This window comes from Suricata suricatta, chromosome 16, assembly GCF_006229205.1.
Source record: "Suricata suricatta isolate VVHF042 chromosome 16, meerkat_22Aug2017_6uvM2_HiC, whole genome shotgun sequence".
NCBI classification, from domain to species: domain Eukaryota; kingdom Metazoa; phylum Chordata; class Mammalia; order Carnivora; family Herpestidae; genus Suricata; species Suricata suricatta.
In genome coordinates, this window is record NC_043715.1 from 16,820,967 (window position 1) to 16,842,982 (window position 22,016).

General features: G+C 42.9%; 1 long non-coding RNA gene across 1 annotated transcript; it reads right to left on the reverse strand.

Moving 5' to 3' along the window:
- Positions 1-13,773: 13,773 nt before the first annotated feature.
- On the reverse strand, positions 13,774-18,605 carry LOC115280557. Its single transcript, XR_003903838.1, has 2 exons — positions 18,262-18,605; positions 13,774-16,130 (listed from the first exon to the last, which is right to left on the reverse strand). It is a non-coding gene; the product is annotated as an uncharacterized LOC115280557 (long non-coding RNA).
- Positions 18,606-22,016: the final 3,411 nt, after the last annotated feature.

A 22,016-nucleotide genomic window follows, 5' to 3' on the forward strand; every position in this document is an offset into this window, starting at 1 on the left:
TGATCCTCTCAATAGATGCAGAGAAAGTATTTGACAAAATACAGCATCCTTTCTTGTCAAAAACCTTCATGAAAGTAGGATAGAAAGATCATACCTCAAGATCATAAAAGCCATATATGAAAGGCCCACCGGTAATATCATCCTCAATGGGGAGAAATTGTGAGCTTTCCCCTAAGATCAGGAACACAACAGGCTGTCCATTCTCCCACTGTTATTCAACATAGGATTGAAGTCTTAGCCTCAGCAATCAGACGACACAAAGGAAACAAGGCTCCAAATTGTCCAGGGGGAAGTCAAACTTTCACTCTTTGCAGATGACATGATATTTTATATGGAACACCCAAAAGATTCCACTAAAAAACTGCCAGAACTGGTCCATGAATTCAGCAAAGTCGCAGTATATAAAAATCAATGCACAGAAATCAGCTGTATTCCTGTACGCCAATAATGAAGCAACAGAAAGAGAAATCAAGGAGTTGATCCCATTTACAATTGCACCAAAACCTATAAAATATCTAGGAATAAATCTAACCAAAGAGGTGAAAAATCTGTACACTGAACACTATGGAAACTTTATGAAAGAAATTGAAGACACAAAAAATTGGAAAAATATTCCATACTCCTGGACAGGAAAAACAGATATTGTTAAAATGTTAGGGTGCCAGGGTGGCTCAGTAGGTTGAACATTAGACTTCAGCTCAGGTCATGATCTCACAGTTCATGGGTTCAATCCCCATATCGGGCTCTGTGCTGACAGACTGGAGCCTGGAGCCTGCTTCAGATTCTGTGTCTCCTTCTTTCTCTGCCCCTGCCTTGCTCACACTCTATCTCTGTCTCTCAAAAATAAATAAACATCAGGGGAAAAATCAGGGCTCCTGGGTGGCTCAGTCGGTTGAGCGTCTGACTTCAGTTCAGGTCATGATCTCAGGGTTCGTGGGTTTGAGCCCTGCATTGGGTTCTGTGCTGACCTCTAGTTCAGAGCCTGGAGCTTGCTTCAGATTCTGTGTCTCTTTCTCTCTCTGCCCCTCCCCTGTTCATTCTCTGTCTCTCAAAAATAAAATAAATGTAAAAAAATTGTTTTTAATAAATAAGCTTAAAAATTTTTTTTCAATAAAAAATAAAATGTCGGGACACCTGGGTGGCTCAGTCAGTTAAGCATCTGACTTCAGCTCAGGTCATGATCTCATGGTTTGGATCTCCCCTGCTGGTGCTGTCCCTCTCTGTCTCTCAAAAATAAATAAAAAACATTAAAAATTTTTAAATAAAATAAAATTAAATAAATGTCAATACTACCCAAAGCAATCTACATATTCAATGCAATCCCTATCACTAGCATTCTTCACAGAATTAGAACAAACAATCCTAAAATTTGCATGGAACCAGAAAAGACCCTGAATAGCCAAAGCAATCATGAATAAAGAAAAATAAAGGGGCGCATGGGTGGCTCAGTTGGGTGAGCCAGCGTCGGGCTCTGTGAGGACAGCTAGCTCAGAGCCTGGAGACTTTTCGGATTCTGTGTCTCCCTCTCTCTCTGACCTTCCCCTGCTAATTCTCTCTCTCTCTCTCTCTCTCTCTCTCTCTCTCTCAAAAATAAATAAAAATCATTCAAAAGAAAAAAAAGAAAAACTAAGCTGGAAGCATCACAATCCTGAACTTTAAGGTGTATTACAAAGCTGTAATCATCAAGACAGTATGGTACTGGCACAAAAACAGAGACTCAGATCAATGAAATAGAACAGAGAACTCAGAAATGGACCCACAAACGAATGGGCAACAAATGTTTGACAAAGCAGGAAAGAAAATCCAAAGGAATAAAGACAGTCTCTTCAGCAAATGGTGCTGGGAAAACTGGACAGTGACATGCAGAAGAATGAACCTGGACCACTTTCTTACACCAGACACAAAAATAAACTCAAAATGGATCAAAGACCTAAACGTAAGACAGGGAGCCATCAAAATCCTTAAGGAGAAAGCAGGCAAAAGCCTCTATGACCTCAGCCACAGCAACTTCTTACTCAGCACGTGTCCAGAGGGAAGGGAAACGAAAGCAAAACTGAACTATTGGAACCTCATCAAAATAAAAAGACCTCTGCACAGTGTAGGAAACAATTAGCAAAACTAAAAGGCAATGAGACCGAATGGGAGAAGATATTTCCAAATGACACATCAGATAAAGGGTTAGTATCCAAAATCTATAAAGAACTTATCAAACTCAAAACCCCAAAAAAGACATCCAAATGGCCAACCAACACATGAAAAAAATGCTCAACATCACTCATCATCATGGAAACACAAATCAAAACCAGACTGATACCACCTCACACCTGTCAGAATGGCTAACATTAACAACTCAGGCAACAACAGATGTTGACGAGGATGCGGAGCAAAGGCCTCTGGGCCAAATTTGACCTGTCACCTGTGTTTGTGCAGCTTGGCTCATGAGCTGAGAATGATTATTACATTTTTTAATGGTGGGGGAAAAAATCAAAACGATTTTTCTGACACATAAAAATTGTATGGAATTCAAATTTCGGGGGCTCCTGGGTGGCTCAGTCGGTTAAGCGGCCAACTTGGGCTCAGTCATGATCTTGCAGTTGGTGACTTTGAGCCCTGTGTTGGGCTCTGTACTGACAGCTCAGAGCCTGGAACCTGCTTCAGATTCTGTGTCTCCTTCTCTCTCTGCCTTTCCCCTGCTCATGCTCTGTCTCTCTGTCTCTCAGAAATAATAAGTAAACATTTAAAAAAGTTAGAAATTCAAATTTCAGCATCTATGAAGTTTTATTAGAACACGGCCACGCTCATTCATTTATGTCTTGTCTATGGCTGCTTTTGTACTACATCAGCAGACTTGAGTTGCTGCAACAGACATCATATGGCTTGCAAAGCCTAGAATATTTAAATGTAGCTCTTGACAGTAAAACTTCACTGACTCCTAAACTAGATAAACACAAAGAAACCTGAATGAATCCATAGACAATATAGCTAAATTTTAAAAAGTAAGTATCGGGGCGCCTGGGTGGCTCAGTCGGTTAAGCATACGGCTTCGGCTCAGGTCATGATCTCACAGTTCATGGGTTCGAGTCCCGTGTCAGGCTCTGTGCTGACAGCTAGCGCAGAGCCTGGAGCCTGCTTCAGATCCTGTGTCTCCCTCTCTCTCTGCCTCTCCCCTGCTCATGCTGTCTCTCTCTCTTTCAAAAATAAAAACATTAAAAAAAATTTTTTTTAAGTAAGTATCAGGCCACCTGGCTACCTCAGGTGGTAGAGCATGTGATTCTTTATCTCAGGGTGGTGAGCTCAGGCCCCACATTGGGTGTAGAGCTTGCTTAAAAAAATAAAAACTGAGGGGCATCTCAGTGGTTTCATCGGTTGAGCGTTCGACTTCGGCTCAGGTCATGATCTCACGGTTCATGGCTTCAAGCTCCGTGTCAGGCTCTATGCTGGCAGCTCAGAGCCTGGAGCCTGTTTCTGATTCTGTGTGTCCTTCTCTCTCTGCCCCTTCCCTACTCAGGATCTGTCTCTCTCTGTCTCTCAAAAATAAATAAATGTTAAAAAAATAATAATAATTTAAAAATACAAAGTAGGGCTTCTCAATCTCAGCCCTATAAAAGAATAAAAAATAAAAATAAAGAATGAAAGAGAACAATGACAAGAGAATAAGTATCAGTTTATCGATTCCTATGTGACAAATTACCCCAAATCCCAATGACTTAAAACAAGATAAACATTTATTGTCCTACATAGTTCCTGTGGGTCAGGAATTTGGGAATGTCTTGACTGAGGGGTTTTGGCTTGGGATCTATCTTGAGGATGCATTTAGGATGTTGTTGGGGTTGAGGTCATCTGAAGGTTCGACTAGGGTATGAGCATCACTCAAGACAGTTCACTTACATGGCTGGCACACTGGTGCTAACTGTTGGCAGGAGGCCTCAGTTCCTCTTAGACCTGTCCGTGGGTCCGTGGGTCCGTGGGTCTGCTTGAGTGTCTTCACAACGTGGCAGCTGGCTTCCCTTATGGTTGGTGATCTAAGAGACAGCAGGGAGGATGTTGCAATGTCTTTTATCACCCAGTCTTGGAAATCACACACTGTTACTCTCACAATATTCTATTTGTTGAGCAGGGTCAGCTCTGTTCAATGCAAGAAGGGACTGCTCAAAGACATGAATACCAGATTCACTGGGAACCATCTTGGGGGCTCACTACCACAGTAAGAAATAGAAGGTGATCTATATAGCCAAATACTTTTTAACTAAAAAATTAAATTCATATTTGCATGAAAAAACACTGTTTACTAGACAAAACTACATACAAATTAAAAGGTATTAGGGGCTCCTGGGTGGCTCTGTTGGTTGAGCGTCTGACTCTTAATTTCAGCTCAGGTCATGATGTCCCACATGATGGGACTGAGCCCCCTGCAGGGCTTTTGCTGACAGCACAGAGCCTGCTTGGGATTCTCTCTCTCTCTCTCTCTCTCGCTCTCACTCTCTGCCCCTCCCCGACTCACCTGTGCACATGCACTCCCACTCTTTCTCTCAAAATAAATAAATAATAATAATATTAATAATATATTTAACTATATACCTTAACAAACCGTGAGTTCACAACCTGAGCTGAAGTAGGGCACTTAACCAACTGAGCCACCCAGGTGTTCCAAAAATATTTTTTTTTAATTTTTTTTAATGTTTTATTTATTTTTGATACAGAGAGAGACAGAGCATGAGAGGGGGAGGGGCAGAGAGTGAAGTAGACACAGAATCTGAAGCAGGCTCCAGGCTCTGAGCTAGCTGTCAGCACAGAGCCCGATGCAGGGCTCGAACCCACGAATGTGAGATCTGACCTAGGCCGAAGCCGGAGGCTTAACCGACTGAGCCACCCAGGCGCCCCCCAAAAATATTTTTAAAAAGATATTTATTAAACAGTAGGGAAGGAGGGTAATGGAAGTGGAGGATAGGGATTAAAAAAAAATGAATGAGTGAATTAATAAAACCAGAAAGGAGTCCTGCACATTAATTCAACTCTCTTTACTCAAGTTCCCCCATCCCTGAAAAAAGAGGGAGAGAGATTGAGAAAACAGATTCCTTGTCCAAGATCACAAGAACCCAGCTTCGCTAACCAAGTTTGTCTCTCCCTGCCACACCCTCATTCGAGTCAGGCTTGACCTGCAGAGTCTTCAGAGAGCTCCCGGTTGGCTAAGTAGGGAAGCTTTGTGCCTGAGGGAAGCAGTGTGGGGGCCAGCAGAAGGGGCCTGGGAAGAAAAGGCTTAGTTATTACCCAAACAGTGGTTTTGGTAGATTGCTCACCCTCCCGCCAGGGATCTGCCTTCCCTAGAGACAAAGAACTCTCACAGCCCAGAGCCCTGTGAACACCCCCAGGTCCAGCCTGTCAGTGGTGCAAGAATTGAAACTCTCATTTCTTTAAAAATATACCCTGGGGCTCTAGGCCTTGTGACTTCTTTTATTTATTTCTTTTAATCTTCATAAGCTTGCCAGGTAAGCTTCATAAACTTCCAGATGCCTAGAGAAGTTGAATAGATTGTTTCTGTTTTACCTCCCTGTAAAGTCACTCACTCATCAATTCAGCAAATCCTTATTGAGCACCTACTATGTGCTAGTCCTGGAGATACAGCAATAGACAAAGCAGGCAAAGCCCCTGTCCTCATGAGGGGTGGGAGTAATTGGAAGAGACATTAGACAATAAACAAATAAATTTTTTAAAAGTAAAGATAAAATAAAAAGAAGTGAAGGAGAGGAAAGTTATTGTGTTATTAGCGAAGATTTGTATTTGAACAAGGTGAGAAAGAGTTGGCTCACCAGAATTGAAGGGAAATTTTACAGCAGATGTAAAGCCCTGAGGTGGGATTCAATGGGCTTGGTTTGTGGAGATTAGGGAGGCAGCAGGGCCCATATCAGACAGGCCCTTGTAGCCATTTGTCAAATGAGTTTGGAATTTATTCTGAGCATCAGATGGAACTCACTCCACCATCATTAGTTATATGACCTCAGACAAATTACTTCACTCTGCTAAGGCTCAGCTTACCTTTTTATAAAGCAGAGTTAATAATTATTTCATGGTAGTCCGCAGCCTCCAAAGTGCCCCTCACCAACCGTGCATCCTGGTATTCACACCCTGTGAATGTGGGCTGATTCACTTCTAACCAGTACAATATGGCAGAAGTGATGGCGTAATCCTTTTCTTCTCCTGCTGGAAAAAAATCACTACAAACTCAGTGGCTTAAAGCAGCATAAATCTCCTACCTTGCAGTTCTTGGAGGTCAGACATCTACATGGTCTTACTGGGCTAATATCAAGTTGTCAGAAGTCCCCAGGGAGTGTCCATTTCCCTGTCTTTTCCAGCTTGTAGAAGATGCCTGAATTCTTCTGCTCACGGCCCCTTCTCAATTTTCACAGGGCATCACTCCAGCCTCCTCTCCCATTGTCACCTCTCCTTTTTTGTCACCAACTGTCCCGCCTCCCTATTCCCCTTATGAGGACCCTGAGATTACACTGGGCCCATGTGGCCAGTGCAGGATTATCTCCCCCACTTGAACTAAATCCTTAACTTTATCTGTTAAATCCCCTTGCCAATGAGAGGTAACAAATTCCTAGGCTCTAGGATTAGGACTTGGACATCTCTGGGGACCATTATTTTGCCTGCCACAGATGGTAGGTCACTTATGTGATTAGGTAGGAAAAGACTGTGTCTTTTGTCTCAAGTTCTTTTGTCCCCTCCCTCCTTTATCATTTTCTTTCTTCTCCCTTCCTCCTTTCCACTCTCTCTCCTTTCCTCCTTTCTTTCTTTCTGCTCTCTCATCACTTTGGGGGAAGCCAGCCACCATGACATGAGGCAGACTTGTGGAGGGGTCCATGTGGCTAGGAACTGAAACTCCCAGCCAACAGCCAGTGAGGAGCCAAGCCTTACGATTGCTATAGCTCTGGCCAACACTTGACTGCATTCTCATGGGGAACTTGAGCTTGAACCTCCCAGCTAAGCAGTTCCTAGATTCATGACCCTCAGAAGCCATGTGAAAGAATCTTGATCTCAGGGTCATGAGTTCAAGCCCCACATTGAAGTCCTTACTGGGCATGGAGTCTACTTAAAAAATACATACACAGGCGACTGGGTGGCTCAGTCAGTTAAGTATCTGACTTTGGCTGAGATCATGATCTCGCAGTTCCTGGTTTCAAGACTTGCATCGGGGTCTGTGTTGACAGCTCAAAGCCTGGAGCTGCTTCGGATTCTGTGTTTCCCTCTCTCTCTGACCCTCCCTCATTCATGCTCTGTCTCTCCCTTTCTCAAAAATAAACATTTAAAAATATATTAAAAAATAAAAATTAAAAAAAAATACATACATACATAAAGTGCCTAGGTGGCTCAGTCACTTAGGTATCTCTTTTTCTTTTATTTTTTAAAATGTTTATTTAATTTTGAGAGAGAGAGAGAGAGAGAGAGAGAGAGAGCGAGCATAAGTGGGGAGGGGCAGAGACAGAGGTAGACACAGTATCCGAAGTAGGCCCCAGCCTCTGAGCTATCAGAACAGAGACTGACATGGGCCTTGAACTCACAAACCACGAGATCATGACCTTAGCCAAAGTTAAGCATTTTACTGACTGAGCCACCCAGGTGCCCCTAACTGTCTGCTCTTGATCTCAGCTCAGGTCTTGATCTCAGGGTCAGGAGTTCAAGCCCTACACTGGGCTTTACTCAAAGGAAGGAAGGAAGGAAGTAAAGAAGAAAAGAAGAAAAGAAGGAAGGAAGAAAGGAAAGAAGGAAGGAAGGAACCATATGAGACAATATTTGTGGTTTAAGCTGCTAAATTTTGGGATGATTTATAATGCAGTAAAAGATAAAAATACATTCATTTGCTGATTCAGCATATATGTATTAAGTACTACACTATGTGCCAAGTTGTTTGAGGTGCTGGGAATATAACAGTGAATAAAGGAGAGAAAAATCCCTGCTCTTATATGGAGTTCACATACTATCAAGGGGAGACGGACAGCAAACATAGTAAGTTATGTGATCTGTCAGAAAGTGACAATTGCTAGGAGGAAAAAGTAGAGCAGAATAAGGGAGATAGGCTAGTCAAAGAAGGCTTTGCTGGGAAGGTGCTCTTTGAGCAAAGACTTGAAGGAGGTGAGGGAGGAAACCATGCTCTTCATGGGGAAGAGTATTCCAGGTGGAGGGAACAGCAGGTGCAAAGGTCTTGTGGCAGGACAATACCGAACTCTTACAAAAAGGCAGTATGGAGACCAGCATAATTGAAATGAAGTGTACAAAGGGCAGAGTGGTGGAGATGATGAGAGAAATGAGGTGGGGATTAAAGTAGATAATGTATGTTAAGTTTTTTTAACCTAGTAGTTGCTCAGTAGTTAAAGCCTTTGTTTTCTTTAAGAAGCTACATTTTGGGCACCTGAGTGGCTCAGTTGGTTAAGTGTTCAATTTCAGCTCAGGTCATGATCTCACAGTTCATGGGTTCGAGCCTCACACTGGGCTCTGCTGACAGCTCAGAGCCTGGAGACTTGCTTCAGATTCTGGGCATCCCTCTCTCTGCTCCTCCCCCACTCACACTCTGACTCTCTCTGTCTCTCAAAAAATGAATAAATGTTTACAAAATTAAAAAAAAGAAGCTACATTTTATTTTATTTTGTAAAGTAATCTCTACCCCCAACGTGGGGCTCACACTCACAACCCCGATATCAGGAGTCACATGCTCCATAGACTGAGCCAGCCAGGTGCCCTGCTACACTTTATTTTTTTAATTTGTGAAATAATCTCAGAAGAACACAAAAAAGGAAAGGTAATAACATAATGAGCACCCATTTAACCATGACCTACTCTAAGAAATAAAACTCAACAGCTGTGACTGAAGCCTCGAATGTACCTTCCCGTAACCCAGTCCTCTCCCCCAAACATCACTCACTGAATATAGCATTATCATTCATAAACATGGCTTTATATGTTTACTATATACATGTATCCATAAACAATCTCTGGCACTGATTTTCAGGAAATAAATAAATAAATCTGATAAGGGATGAATATTCAGAATATACAGAGAACTCCTAAAATTCAACAACAACAAAAAGCCAAACAGCCTCAAAATGGGCAAAAGACTTGAATAGGTATTTCTCTGAAGAAGATAGGTGAACGGCCAATAAACACATGAAAAGATGTTCAACATCTTTAGGGAAATGCAAAATCAAAACTAAAAAGATACCACATCACACCCATTAAAATAGCTATTATTAAAAAACAGAAATAGGGGTTGCCTGGGTGGCTCAGTTGGTTAAGTTTCTGCCTTTAGCTCAGTTCCTAATTTCATGGTTCATGAGTTTGAGCCCCTTCAGCTCAGGTCATGATCTTATGATTCATGAGTTTGAGCCCTATAGTCTTGTCTTCCTCTCTCTGCTCCTCCCCTACTCTTGTGCTCATGCTCTCTTGTGTACTCTCTCTCTTAAAAATAAATAGACTTAAAAAAAAAAACCAGAAAACAAAACATATCGATGAGGATATGGAGAACTTGGAACCCTTGTGTACTGTTGGTGTAAATGTTAAATGGTAATACAGCCTCTGTTAAAAAACGGCATAGAGTTTCCTCAAAAAAAATTAAAAAATTGGGGCTCCTGGGTGGCTCAGCGAGTTAAGCATCCCAATTCTTGACTGCAGCTCAGGTCATGACCTCATAGTTCAGGGTTCAAGCCCCACTGAACTTTGAACTGACAGCACAGAGCCTGCTTCAGATTCTGTCTCCCTCTCTCTCTGCCTCTCCCGTTTGCTCTCTCTTTCTCAAAATAAATAAAAATAAATAAACCTTAAAAAATTAAAAAATAGAATTGCCACATGACCCAGCAATTCTACTTCTGAGTATACACTCAAAAGAAATGAAATAGAGTCTCAAAGAGGTGTTTGTACACCTATGTTCATAGCAGTATATTTACAAAAGCTAAAACATGGAAACAACCCAAGTGTCCATTGACCAATGAATGAATCACCGAAATGCGGTATATACAGCCCATGGATCATTATTTGCCTTTAAAAATGAAGGAGATTCTGCAATATGCTACAACATGGATGAAACTTGAGAACATTATGCTAAGTGAAATAAGTCAGTCACAGAAAGACAATACTAAATAATTCCACTTATATGAGGTCTAATTATATTATAAATATTATAAAATTATAAAGAAAGTATAGGGGCGCCTGGGTGGCTCAGTCGGTTGAATGTCCAACTTCAGCTCAGGTCGTGATCTCACAGCTTGTGAGTTTGGCCGGTTGGGCTCTGCGTTGATGGCTCAGAGCCTGCAGCCTGCTTCCGATTCTGTGTCTCCCATCTCTCTGCCCCTCCCTCACATATGCTCCATCTCTCTCTGTCTCTCAATAATAAATAAACGTTAAAAAGAAAGAAAGAAAAAAGTATAAGGGTAATTGCCAGGGGCTGGAGATAGGGGAGAACAGGGAGTTGTTCCTTAATAGGTACTGAGTTTCAGATTTCCAAGATAAAAAGCATTATGGGGATGGATGGTAGGTAATGGGTTGGATGGTGGGGAAAGCTACATGACAATGGGGATGTATTTAATATCACTGAACTACAAGCTTAAAAACTGTTAAGATGACCAATTTTATGTCATGTGTATTTTAACACAATAAAAAAGAGAGAGAAAAGCAAACCCAATATATCATATATATTATATTCTCTTTATAAGGATATCATTAGTATATAAATTGTATCACTGTATAATTTATTTTTTCCACTTAACATGTTATTCCTGAGATTTATCTAGCACCATAAATCTTTTTTCATTCTTTTTTGCTGTTGTATAATATTCAATTGCATGAATACATTATAATTTAATAGATTAAAATGTTTTGAAATAACCATGCCATTATCACACCCAAAAGAATCTCAATAATTTTTAAATATTATCTGTACTCAGTCCACATTAAAATTTCCCCCAATTATCTCAATGATGTCTTTTTAACATTTAGTTTTTTTCAAATCAGGATTCAAACAAGCTCTATCCAATATATGTGGCCATGTGTCTCTTCAATCTTTTATTCTAAAACAGCCTTTTTTTCTCCTACCCACCCATACCATTACATAGATGGTTAGGGAAACTGGGACATTTGTCATTTGTTTCACATCCTGGATTTAGCTAGTTGTTTGTTTTTGTTTTTTTTAAGTTTATTTATTTATTTTGAGAGAGGGAGAAAAAGCACACAAGTAAGGGAAGGGCAGAGAGAGAGGGAGAGAGAGAGAATCCTAAGCAGACTCCACATAGACAGCACAGAGCCCAACACAGGTTTGATCCCACGAACCAGGATATCATGACCTGAGCTGAAATCCAGAGTTGGATGCATAACTGACTGAGCTACCAGGCACCCCTTTTTTTTTTTTCAATTTTATTTATTTTGAAAGAGAGAGACAGCACAAGTGAGGGAGGAGCAGAGAGAGAGGGAGCGCCATCATATCAAGCAGGCTCTGTGCTGGGCTCAAACTCTTGAACTGTGAGATCCCGACCAGAGCCAAAATCAAGAGATGACCTGAAACTAAATCAAGAGTCAGACACTTATATGACTGAGCTACCCAGGCATCCTAGCTGGTTGCTTCTGATAGTGTCTTGATCAGATTCAATTTTGTTGGGGATAGAAAGGTAAGTAAGGAAACTCACAAGTAGCCCAGTGACCAACCCTAGTGTCACCAATACGCTACAAGTCTACAAGACGGGTTTTGTAATAATGATATAATGGGAAATAGATAAAAGGGCTATGTAGTGTTTTTATATAGTGTTTTACCAAAAGTGATATAACTTGGGGTGCCTGGAGGGCTCAGCTGGGGAAGTGTCTGACTCTTGGTTTGAGCTGAGGTTATGATCTCAGGGTTAGTGGGTTGGAGCTCTGCATCAGGCTCTGTGCCACCACTGCTGGTATGGGGCCTGCTTGGGATTCTCTTTCTCCTCTTCCTCTCTCTGCCCCTCTCCTGATTGAATTCTCTCTCTCAAAGTAAATAAGTAAACCTAAAAAAAAAAAAAGTGCGCCTGCATCTAACTATGAAGAATAAATATAGGACAAAGTCAGAATGTGGAATCTTCTACAACTTGTTTGGACTCTTCAAAAATGTCATGAAAGAAAAAATGAGATGAACATTGATCAGATCTTGGATCACAAACAAAATAAAACTCCAGCTATACAGGATATAACTGGACTTATTGGGAAATTTAAATGTAGAAATATATATATATTTAATATATCAATGTGGAGTTTCTTAGATGTGATAAGGGCATTGTGGCTATGTGGGAGAATGTCCTTGTTCTTAGGGTATACAGGCTTAAGTATTTAGGGGTAAAGTGTCAGAATGTCTAAAGTAACTGTCAAATGATTCGGCCAAAAGTAAAATATATGTGTGTATATAAATAATCTGGTAATGTTTGTTGACAGTTGATGAATACAGATGAAAGGTATAAAGATATTTACTCATTGCAGTTTTTAAAACATTTCTATTGGTTTGAAATTAAAAAAAAATTTTAATGTTTTTATTTATTTTTGAGAGACAGAGAGAGACAGTGCGAGCAGGGGAGGGTCAGAGAGAGAGGGAGACACAGAATCTGAAGACAGGCTCCAGGCTCTGGGCTAGCCACCAGCACAGAGCCCGACGCGGGGCTCGAACCCACGAACCGCGAGATCATGACCTGAGCTGAAGCCGGACACTTAACCGACTGAGCCACCCAGGTGCCCCAGTTTGAAATTTTTAAAAAGAAAACGTTGTGGGGGGGGGGGAAACCCCGCCTTTGCTCTCAGAGCAGCTGGGCACCCCCTGCAATTTTTACAAGGGGGCGCCCTGGATTTGCCGGTCTTCACCACAGCTGACATTCACGCCCATCTACTATATTGCCGAGCACTCCATCCCCCAACCCACTCCCTTTGCAGGATCCACGGTTAGAAGCCCCAAGAGCCCATATCTCCTCACTTGGACGCTGCTGAATTTCTTCTAAACAGTTGAGGAGGAAGAAAAGGAGACGAAGGCCCTGGCAGTTCCCTGGCACCCTCTGCGGTCCGGGACCGCCCCCTGGTGGCCGCTCGCGTGCACGCGGCGTAGGGGCTGGGAGGTGGGCACATCTCCCCACACCACAGGCCAGCGCCCTCACAATCCCAGCCTGTTCACCCTGGGACCGCACATTTTAAAGAACACCAACTATGAGCCCAGCAAGGTGCAAAGTGCTTAACAGAGGTTATCTCACTTAATCCTCACACCACAGGCCCTTACAGGTGTGAGTACAGCAGGCCCCATTTTAAGGACAAAGTGAGGTGCAGAGAGGAGAGGTGAGGGGCACAAAGACTGCAAGGCTAATGTCACATTTTTTAAAATTTATTTTTGAGAAAGAGAGCGAGTAAGCGAGGGGCAGAGAAAGAGGGGGAGAGAGAGAATCCCACGAGGCGCGGAGAGAGACAGAGGGAGAGTGCAGAGCCCAAAGCAGGACTGAGATCAAGACCTGAGCCAAGTCAGATGCTTAACCAACTGCGCCACCCAGGCCAGCTGCTGAGCAGGTCTTCTTAGGAAGGTTCCAGACTTGGGCCGCTGGTTCATTGCCAGAGATACACCACTTCCTTACCTGGGTGAGACCCCAGGGCAAAGGAGACCGGGTCCAGAGCCCACCGTGGGCTGCCGCTGGGACCGGAGCAGTCTCAGGACCAGCCCAGCACTGCCCCTCCCTGCCCACACATTTTTCTTTCCTTTCAGCTTATGTAGACATTAAAAAAAAAAAAAAAAAGAACACAAGGTTTTATCATTTTCATCTAAAAAACACTTTATTAAGGTATGATGGGCATACTTTAGCTGTACATAATGTTTACAACATGTTGAGTTTGAGTATCATTTTCTTTTTATTGAAGTATAATTAACATGCAATGTTTTATTAGTTTCAGGTGTACAGCGATGCAGTGCTCACCAGGACTAGTGGGGTCACCATGCAACATTATTACAGCATTACTGAATATATTCCTTAGGCTGTACTTTTCATTTCCCTGACTTATTTTATAACTGGAAGTTGTACCTCTTAATCCTCTTTATCTATTTTGCCCATTCCACCCCTCACCCTCTGGCAACCACAAATTTTTTCTCTGTATTTAAGAGCATGGAGTATCATTTTCATTCTTGCCATTCTTGTTACTATTTTGGTCTGTATCATCCATGAAATGTTTGGACATATTTGAGGAAGAGATAAGGCTGGAAAAATTGGCTAAGAGTTCAAATAAACCAGAGAAGGTTGTTTGAAAAACAAAACAAATAGACCTTTCCCTAAAATTAGCTGTAGTTTTGATAACCTAGATTAGCAGGGTTCAAAGTGTGGTCCCTGGACCAGCAGCGTCAGCAGCATCTGTGAACTTTCTCAATCTGCAAATGCTCTGGAAGAGATCCGCTGAATAGGAGAACAACAGGCTGGAGCCCAGAAATCTGTTTGAACCGGTGCTCCAAGAGATTCTGACGCATGTTCAAATTCGAAAACCGCTGTACTACACAATGACCAAATCTCCTGTGAATTCACTGATATTTAAAAAATGAATTTATATTTCCCTAGCCATAACAACACCCACTTTTATGTGAGACATTATGGAAAGAGGAGCCTGGGAAATGCCTGGTGTGGGAAGAGTCTTCCCACCCAGCATTTCTCCTTGAGGTAACAGGTAGTATGAATTAGAGGCACCCAGATGGGTTGGGCAATGTCAAGGGTGTGGTTCCTTAGTCCCCACCTCTCCCCAAAGTGTTTGTGTGATGAAACTGGAAAATAAAATGAAAGTGGAAAAGGACCAAAAAATGTCCTTCCTGAGCCTGGCTAAAGGCAGGCATGGATAGGCATGGGGAAGGGTTACTGGAGCTTGTGCAAGATCTCCCTTAAGTGAACCCTCTTGAGCTCCCAGAAGGGGTCCCCTGGGTGTTTTTCAGGCTCCCCACTCCTGTGTCACTTGTCTTCCTCTCTCCATCCCTCTCGGGTCTCCTTTTGATCACTCTGGGGCCCATTTTCCCCTGGCTCCATCTGTTTACTCCCCACCTGGTCCTGCATCTACCGCACACAACCTCCTGGGTCTCCAGCTGCTGCCTCTTCAGCACAGAAGTCATCACCTCTCCTTGATCCCTACATAACCCTTCGCAGACCTCAGGGGCAGAGGGCAGAGATAGTGCAGGTAGAGGAGGATGTGCAGAATCCCGCTGCGCCTGGATGGGGGGCGCCCTCTGGGGCCTGCAGGGGTTCATAAAGCTCTGCAGTGTGGAAGCTGCTTTTGTTCCATGGAAAGGCCCCAAAGCCACTATCTTTTGGAGAGGCTCACCACCACTGTCCTGCTGGGTCTTTGAGTCAGCGAAGTCACCCTCACCTCTAGCTGGATCCCTGAGCCAGGAAATGCCACTGACCTGGCAACCTTTGGGGAATGTCACACACTAAGAGGAAGGCAAATGAGGGCTCCTTTTCTCTCCCTGCCTCTGGCTGTTTCCTTGCTGGACTCCTGCACCTTTGCTCCCCACTCTTATGGACACAGGGACTATTTTTGGACAGAGGTGTGATAGGTGAAAGCCACGCCTTTCCAGAAGCTGCAGAATTTCTTCCGGGTCAAGTTGGGAATAGTGAGGCAGTGTGTCTGTGGCTGTGGCATTCTGGGATTTCTCTAGGCCAGAGCTGGCATCACAAGTTCTGGTTCAGGCCCAGGTGTCAGATGAAACTTCATCCATCCACTGACCCCCCACAAATTAAGTAAAATTGCCCACGGTGACTCCTCAGGTGGATTTGCAACACTTATGGATATTCAGAGGGTTCTTGACATGTTTTTTTCTCACCTTTTGAATTAAGGAAGTATTTTCATTTTGTTCTATCCATCAGCTTGTTAGATGCCTGTGGGGTTTAATTTTGTTTTGACCACTCTTTCAGTATTTACTCTTTAAAGGTAAAATGTCTTTAATTTTTTTGCTGTTTTTAATGTTTTCTAGTCTTTTATTTTTCAACCATTTTACAATTGTGTGACTAGGTATGGTCAACGGTCTCTGTGGGAGAGGAGGCACTAAGAATGTTGGACTTGCCTCAGCGAGCATCCCTTCTCTTTGGTACCTTGGATCCTTAGTTCCTGGTTGCTTTGGGAACTCTCCAATGCTGTCAAATATAAATATTTGTATTTTATCCAGCTCTTCTAGCTATAACTAGTAGACGTGTTAGTTTATGACATGCTATTCTGTTAATAGCTAGAAACGAAAGCATCACTGTCTTGGATTTTAATTCTGTATGTTTTTTTCTAAATGTTCACTTATTTTTGAGAGAGAGAGAGAGAGAGAGAGAGAGAGAGAGAGAGAGAGCGCGCATAAGTGGGCAGGGGGGGCAGAAAGAGAGTGGGACACAGGATCCCAAGCAGGCTCTACGCTGACAACAGAAAGCCCGATGTGGTACTTGAACTCATGAACCCTAAGATCATGACCTGAGCCGAAATCAGACACAACCAGCCGTGCCACCCAGGTGCCCCTAATTCTGTAGTGTTTGAAGATGTATAAATAATAGTGTTGTTTTATTCACTTATTTAGTTTATCCACATTTGACCGCTCTCTTTGGGTTTTATTCTTTCTTTTGTCTCTGACCATCCACCTGGGATTATTTTCCCTTTGTATGAAATACAGCCTTTACAATTTCCTTTAGCGAGAGTGTGCTCATGATGAAATTCCTGTTTTTAGTTGAATAAATGGGTCCCCATTTCTGAAAGACTTTTGTTATACACAGAGTTCTAATTAGGCATATATTTTAAGTACAATGAATATTTCACTCCAGTCATATGGCTTCCCTTAATGCTATTGGGAAGTCAGATGTTACTTCTCTGAAGTTACTTGATCTTTTTGTCTAATTGTTTTAAGATTTTATTTACCTTTTACATTCTATTATTTCACCATGATGCGTATAGTTGTGGACTTATTTTTATTTATACTCTTTGAGTTTCATTTGACTTCTTGAATCTGAAGCTTGGTAAGTCTTTCATCAGTTCTCAAAAATTCTTAGCAATTAACTCCAAATATTTTGTATTTTCCTCCTGGAATCTGATTAAACTTATGTTGGACTTTCCTACTCAAAAGTTTCATGTGTTTCACTTTGTCTTGTCTCTTTCTTTTCTCTCTTCATCTCACTGTCTCTGCTCACCAATTTCCAGACAATTTCTTCCTACCCATATTCCAGCAGATTCTCTTTTACATGTAATTTGCTGTTTAAAAAGTTGTTTTATTTTTAATTAGCTATTTTTTAATGTTGTTTGGTCACTTTTCCAAATGTGCTATGTCCATTTTTTTAAGCTTTCTTGGTTTTGCAGGTATTTCCTCGTTTGTTTTTTTAATCTCTTTAAAAATAGTAAAAAATTGCTCTTTTATACTCCTTCTCTGATAAATAATTCCAGTATTTGGAGGTTTTGTGTATTTGTTGTCTATTAATTCTGCAAGTTCTCTTTCATGATGTCTTATGTCCTTGTACATTTGGTTATCTTTGAGAATGTGCCGGAAGTTACTAAGAAAAGGGGTGTGTGTGAATACTCCGATGTTCGAAATGACAATACCTTTCTCCAAAGATCATTTTCATTTGCTTCTGTCAACACCTGGGCACAACTCTAGCCTGGTCGATATCAAAGGTTGAGGTTCCTTTACACCTCCAAGATAACCTGAATTTGGGAGACATGTCTGTGCCAGGGCCTGTTTATCTCAACATTTTTTGAGAGTACCTACATTTGGGGGTCCCTGTTTAAATGTGGGGTCATTATTCAGACTCCCAACTTCCAGCACTTTTACACGTGTACCCCTTATATTGCAAATCCACCAATCTTAAAGCTGGAATTCTCAGATGTCTCCTACCATCAGCAAATGCCTTCAAGCAAAGGCAGCTTGAGGGATGGGATAATGAGGTCGGTCTCCTGGAGTTTGATTCCTAATTCTTCACTCTCTTGTTAGCTTTTTTGCATGCTGTCGTTTTTCAACATTTCAAGCAGCTCAGGTCATTTTTTTTGTGGAAGAGTTGGTCCTAATTTACTGAGACTCCCTTTATTGGGAGTGTGGCCCTTCACGCAAGACTTCATTATTCTCCCTCCCGCCCGCACAGGAACGTTCCCATCCAGAGTTAGGGAGCAGAAAGGAGAGAGGAAGAGGGGATGGTGTCTCTCTTTTTACAACCTTGTTTGAGGGGAGCAGAAACTTACACTTCCTCAGGAAAAGCCACACTTTCTCAAAGAGATAAGATATGGTTACCTGGTTTCTCCACTTACCTGGAGAATCCCATATTGTTCAACTTATCCCCATTTTGTCAGGTAGGTCACATGATTGAAGATGGCAATGCCATCCGGGCGAAGCGCGGGGAGAAGGGGCGGGCCTGGCCTGGGGTGTTCTGGTCATGGGACTGCGGTGGCTGGTGGCGGCCACTATAAGAGGGTAGCCTGGCCCCGAGAGCAGGACGCTGGCCACAAGTCGCGGAAGCCCTTGCTCCTCTGCGCTCCGCACACACAGCAAATTGCCCATGCTGACGCGGACTGGAACTGGGCGTGCCGGTGTCAGCGGCGGATGACGTCAGACACGGAGACAGAAGCAGGCGGTCGCCAAGGCTTTCGGGGAATGTAGTCTCCAACAGCGCCACGAGTCTCGGGCAGTCGGAGGCCCGCTCTCGCTGCGCGCACCCACCCGGCTTTCCACCTAGCGCCCGTAAAATGTGGGGGGCCTCCTTTGACCTCTATAAAAGGGCACACCCAGCTTCTCTGTTATTCATTCGAAATTTGGTGGTTCAAACCCTTCTAACCGGCCTTCCACAGCCGCCACGCCGTCAAATCCCCTTTTAAGATGCCTTAACCTGAGGGAAAGCAAATTTGTGTTTACTAATGGATATTGAAACTTACAGTCTAGCCCTGTTTAAAACTCCAAACTCAGACCTTATTCTCAGATGGCTGGATGCCCTGCCTGCTCCGCCCATGGGTGAGGAGCTATTGAAGGAGGAAGATGCCCGTGTCGCAGGCCCTGCTTTGGGGCAGGTGGCTTGCCCTCACTGGGAGACGCGCAACTGTCCGGGGGCGGTATTCAACTTCACCCCAGTCCCAAGTGTTCATTCACAGCGGGGCAGTCTCTTATCTCTTTGGCCCCAAGCAGTTCATGCATTTTAACCCCTTGCCAGGTGGGTCATCCCCTAGTTTGGTGCAGCAGTCACTGGGACACAGCCTGATGCCTCCTGCCATCCTATCTTTCTTCCTTTTTCTGAAACTCCCAGGCACAGAGTAAAGGTTTGTCCCCGTTTTTGAGAGCCAACCCAGCTTCTTGTTTGGTTAGCTCCCCTTTCATTCTCAAGCGTCTTAGTTTCCGTAGTCAATTATATAGTCACCCTCTTCAGTGTCTAGTGAAATCCTGTCTTGCAATCTTTGTAGCAAAGAAAACAGATGGACTGGCCCAACCCTTGCTTCCTAGCCACAACACAAATTAGGATCCTTAGAGGGCTTCATGATCTGCTAGTCGGGGCTACTCTGGCAGCAGCCGCCCCTCCTTCAGAAATCGCGTTTAGCCCCTGCCTGTGTTTGGTTCCCCCCATCACCTTACCACCGGGTGCACACTCTTCAGAGGTACACAGCGAAGCTATCCCAAGACGGGGGCCTGTCGTTTGCTGGAGATGGAACCACCAAGCTTCAGGGATTTCTGATGTCCTCAGTATCTCTAGTTGTTCTCTTGGTGCGGGAGTCCTCCCACATCCTATAGAGAAGGCAGAGGCCTCATCCAGGGCTCTAAGGCCCCTCTCCTCTGGATCTGAACCTTGTTATAAGGTAACATGTCAGTGGAGGCCCAAGAGCAAGAGGTTGTGTGAATCTTAAGCCTCCTAGAGTCTCCTGTGGGACAGGGTGTCCAGGCCTTGTGGTACCCTTTAGGATGCAAAGAACATGAGATTTTGCTTTTTGTGGTTTTATCAGCAACTCCAACCCAACAGAAAAGTTCCTGTCAGAATTCTGTGATAACTTTTCTGAAAACAAGCACTAAAATTCAAGAACAATTGCTAATTGATAGTTTCTTAATGCATACAGTAAAACAAAAACCCCATTAATTACTATAATTAATACTTATCTGTTCGTAGTGCAGTAAAATACCATGTATACTTCAGGTCCAAATTTCTTAGTTCTTTTATCCACTAAAATGTGTCCAAAAAGAGTTCGAAATTTTTCCAAAATTAGGTTTTTTACTGAAATTTATTAGCAAAAATCTGTTTTCTCCTTCCACCAACTTCTGCAAATAATCACTTGGGTTCTGCATCTACAGGAAGTCCTCTGCTCGCTTGCCCTGCCCCCCTTCTTTTTAACTGGTCCCTAAAGAGGCGTTTATAGGGAGTGGAAATGACTGCATGATCTTGACAGTGCCAAGAACTTTTTTTTCATTCTTAGGCTTGGATCAACTTTTCACCCTTGAGAAAATGAACGCCTATTTTCCTTCTCCTAAATCTTTCCAGCTTGCTGGATGTACAGGTCAAGTAGGCTCATGCTCTGAGGGGAACCAAGCTTTGTGGGAGGAGAGACCCGATAAAACCAAGGAGGTAGATTTCAAGAGTTTGAATATTCAGAGGGGCACATACGACATACGCAACATCCTTTAACAAATGTTAGTATTTGGCCATGTTTACTTTTAAAAAAGAGAAATGATAGTTTAAGCTTTATTTTATTCCTTCCTACCCCTCTCCCCTGTAGTTCCAGAGGAAACTACCACTCTAGCTCATATTTTAATTCTTTCCTTTTACTTCATATGAGTCTACTTAAAATAGGTATTAAAAGATTTTTAAATTATAACATATCACACTTTACATATCCCTCAACTGTATTTTCAACGTTAGCCTTATTAATACATGTACATGCAGTGCAACCGTTTCTTACACACTTTAGTATCTCCTGTGCTGAGGGCACAGCACTAGGACACAAACATGGCTACCCTCTATCACCACACTGTTCACTTGCTATTTGTGCACATTTCTTCTTGTTATGCTTCAGTAAAGTTTGTCTCCTCTTCCCGTCCTTCCCCCCACCCCTACTTTCATGGTGCTTACCTTCTAGAGAAGGACGTATAAGAAACAAGAAAAGTAAAATATTGAGATGGTGGTATTATGGGAAAAAATAAAGCTGAGAAGGGAGAAGGGGTATGCCCTGGAGGAGGTAGGCTGATAGGGTAGTCAAAAAAGGGCTGTTAAGGGGCCCTTGGGTGGCTCAGTCGGTTGAGCATCTGGCTTCGGCTCAGGTCATGATCTCACCATTCGTGGGTTCAAGCCCTGAGTCGGGCTCTGTGCTGACAGCTAGCTCAGAGCCTGGAACCTGCTTCAGATTCTGTCTCCTTCTCTCTCTGACCCTCCTCTGCTCACACTCTGTCTCTCAAAAAATAAATTTAAAAAACATAAAAAAAAATTTTTTTTAAAGCTGTTAAGAAAACCTTAAGCAAATATTTGAAGGAGATGAGACTAAACCATGTGACACCAGGGGACATGGACTCCAAGAAAGGGAAGAGCAAATGTACAGACTCTGAGGTGTAAGCTTGTTGTGTAAGTTACTGCAGGGGGGTCAGTGGACCCAGAACAGTGGTAAGGAAGTCGTCGTGAGTCAGAGAGATCATACAGGGCAGCAGGTGGTAGCAATACTGCGTACGGCTTTTAATTTTTATTCAGTAAAATGAAAAGCTTGAGGGCTTAAGGAGATGAATGACCTGATCTTTGATCACCACAGTATTACTCTAGCTGCTAAATTGTAATCACAGGGAGGCAAGGATGGAAGCAAACCAATAGGCCTTTACAAATATCTGGGCCATAGATGATGGTGGTGACTTGGGGTAGGGTGGCAGAGGGAAAAAGAAATGGTCATCCGCATATATCCTGCAAGTGAGCATACAGGACTTGCTGAGGCTTGGATATGGGGTGCAAAAGAAAAGAATCAAGAACAGTTCCCTGGTTTGGGGACTGAGCAATCAGAAAAATGGGGTTCTTTCCCCAGAAGGAAAGACTGAGGAAAGAACATGATTATGA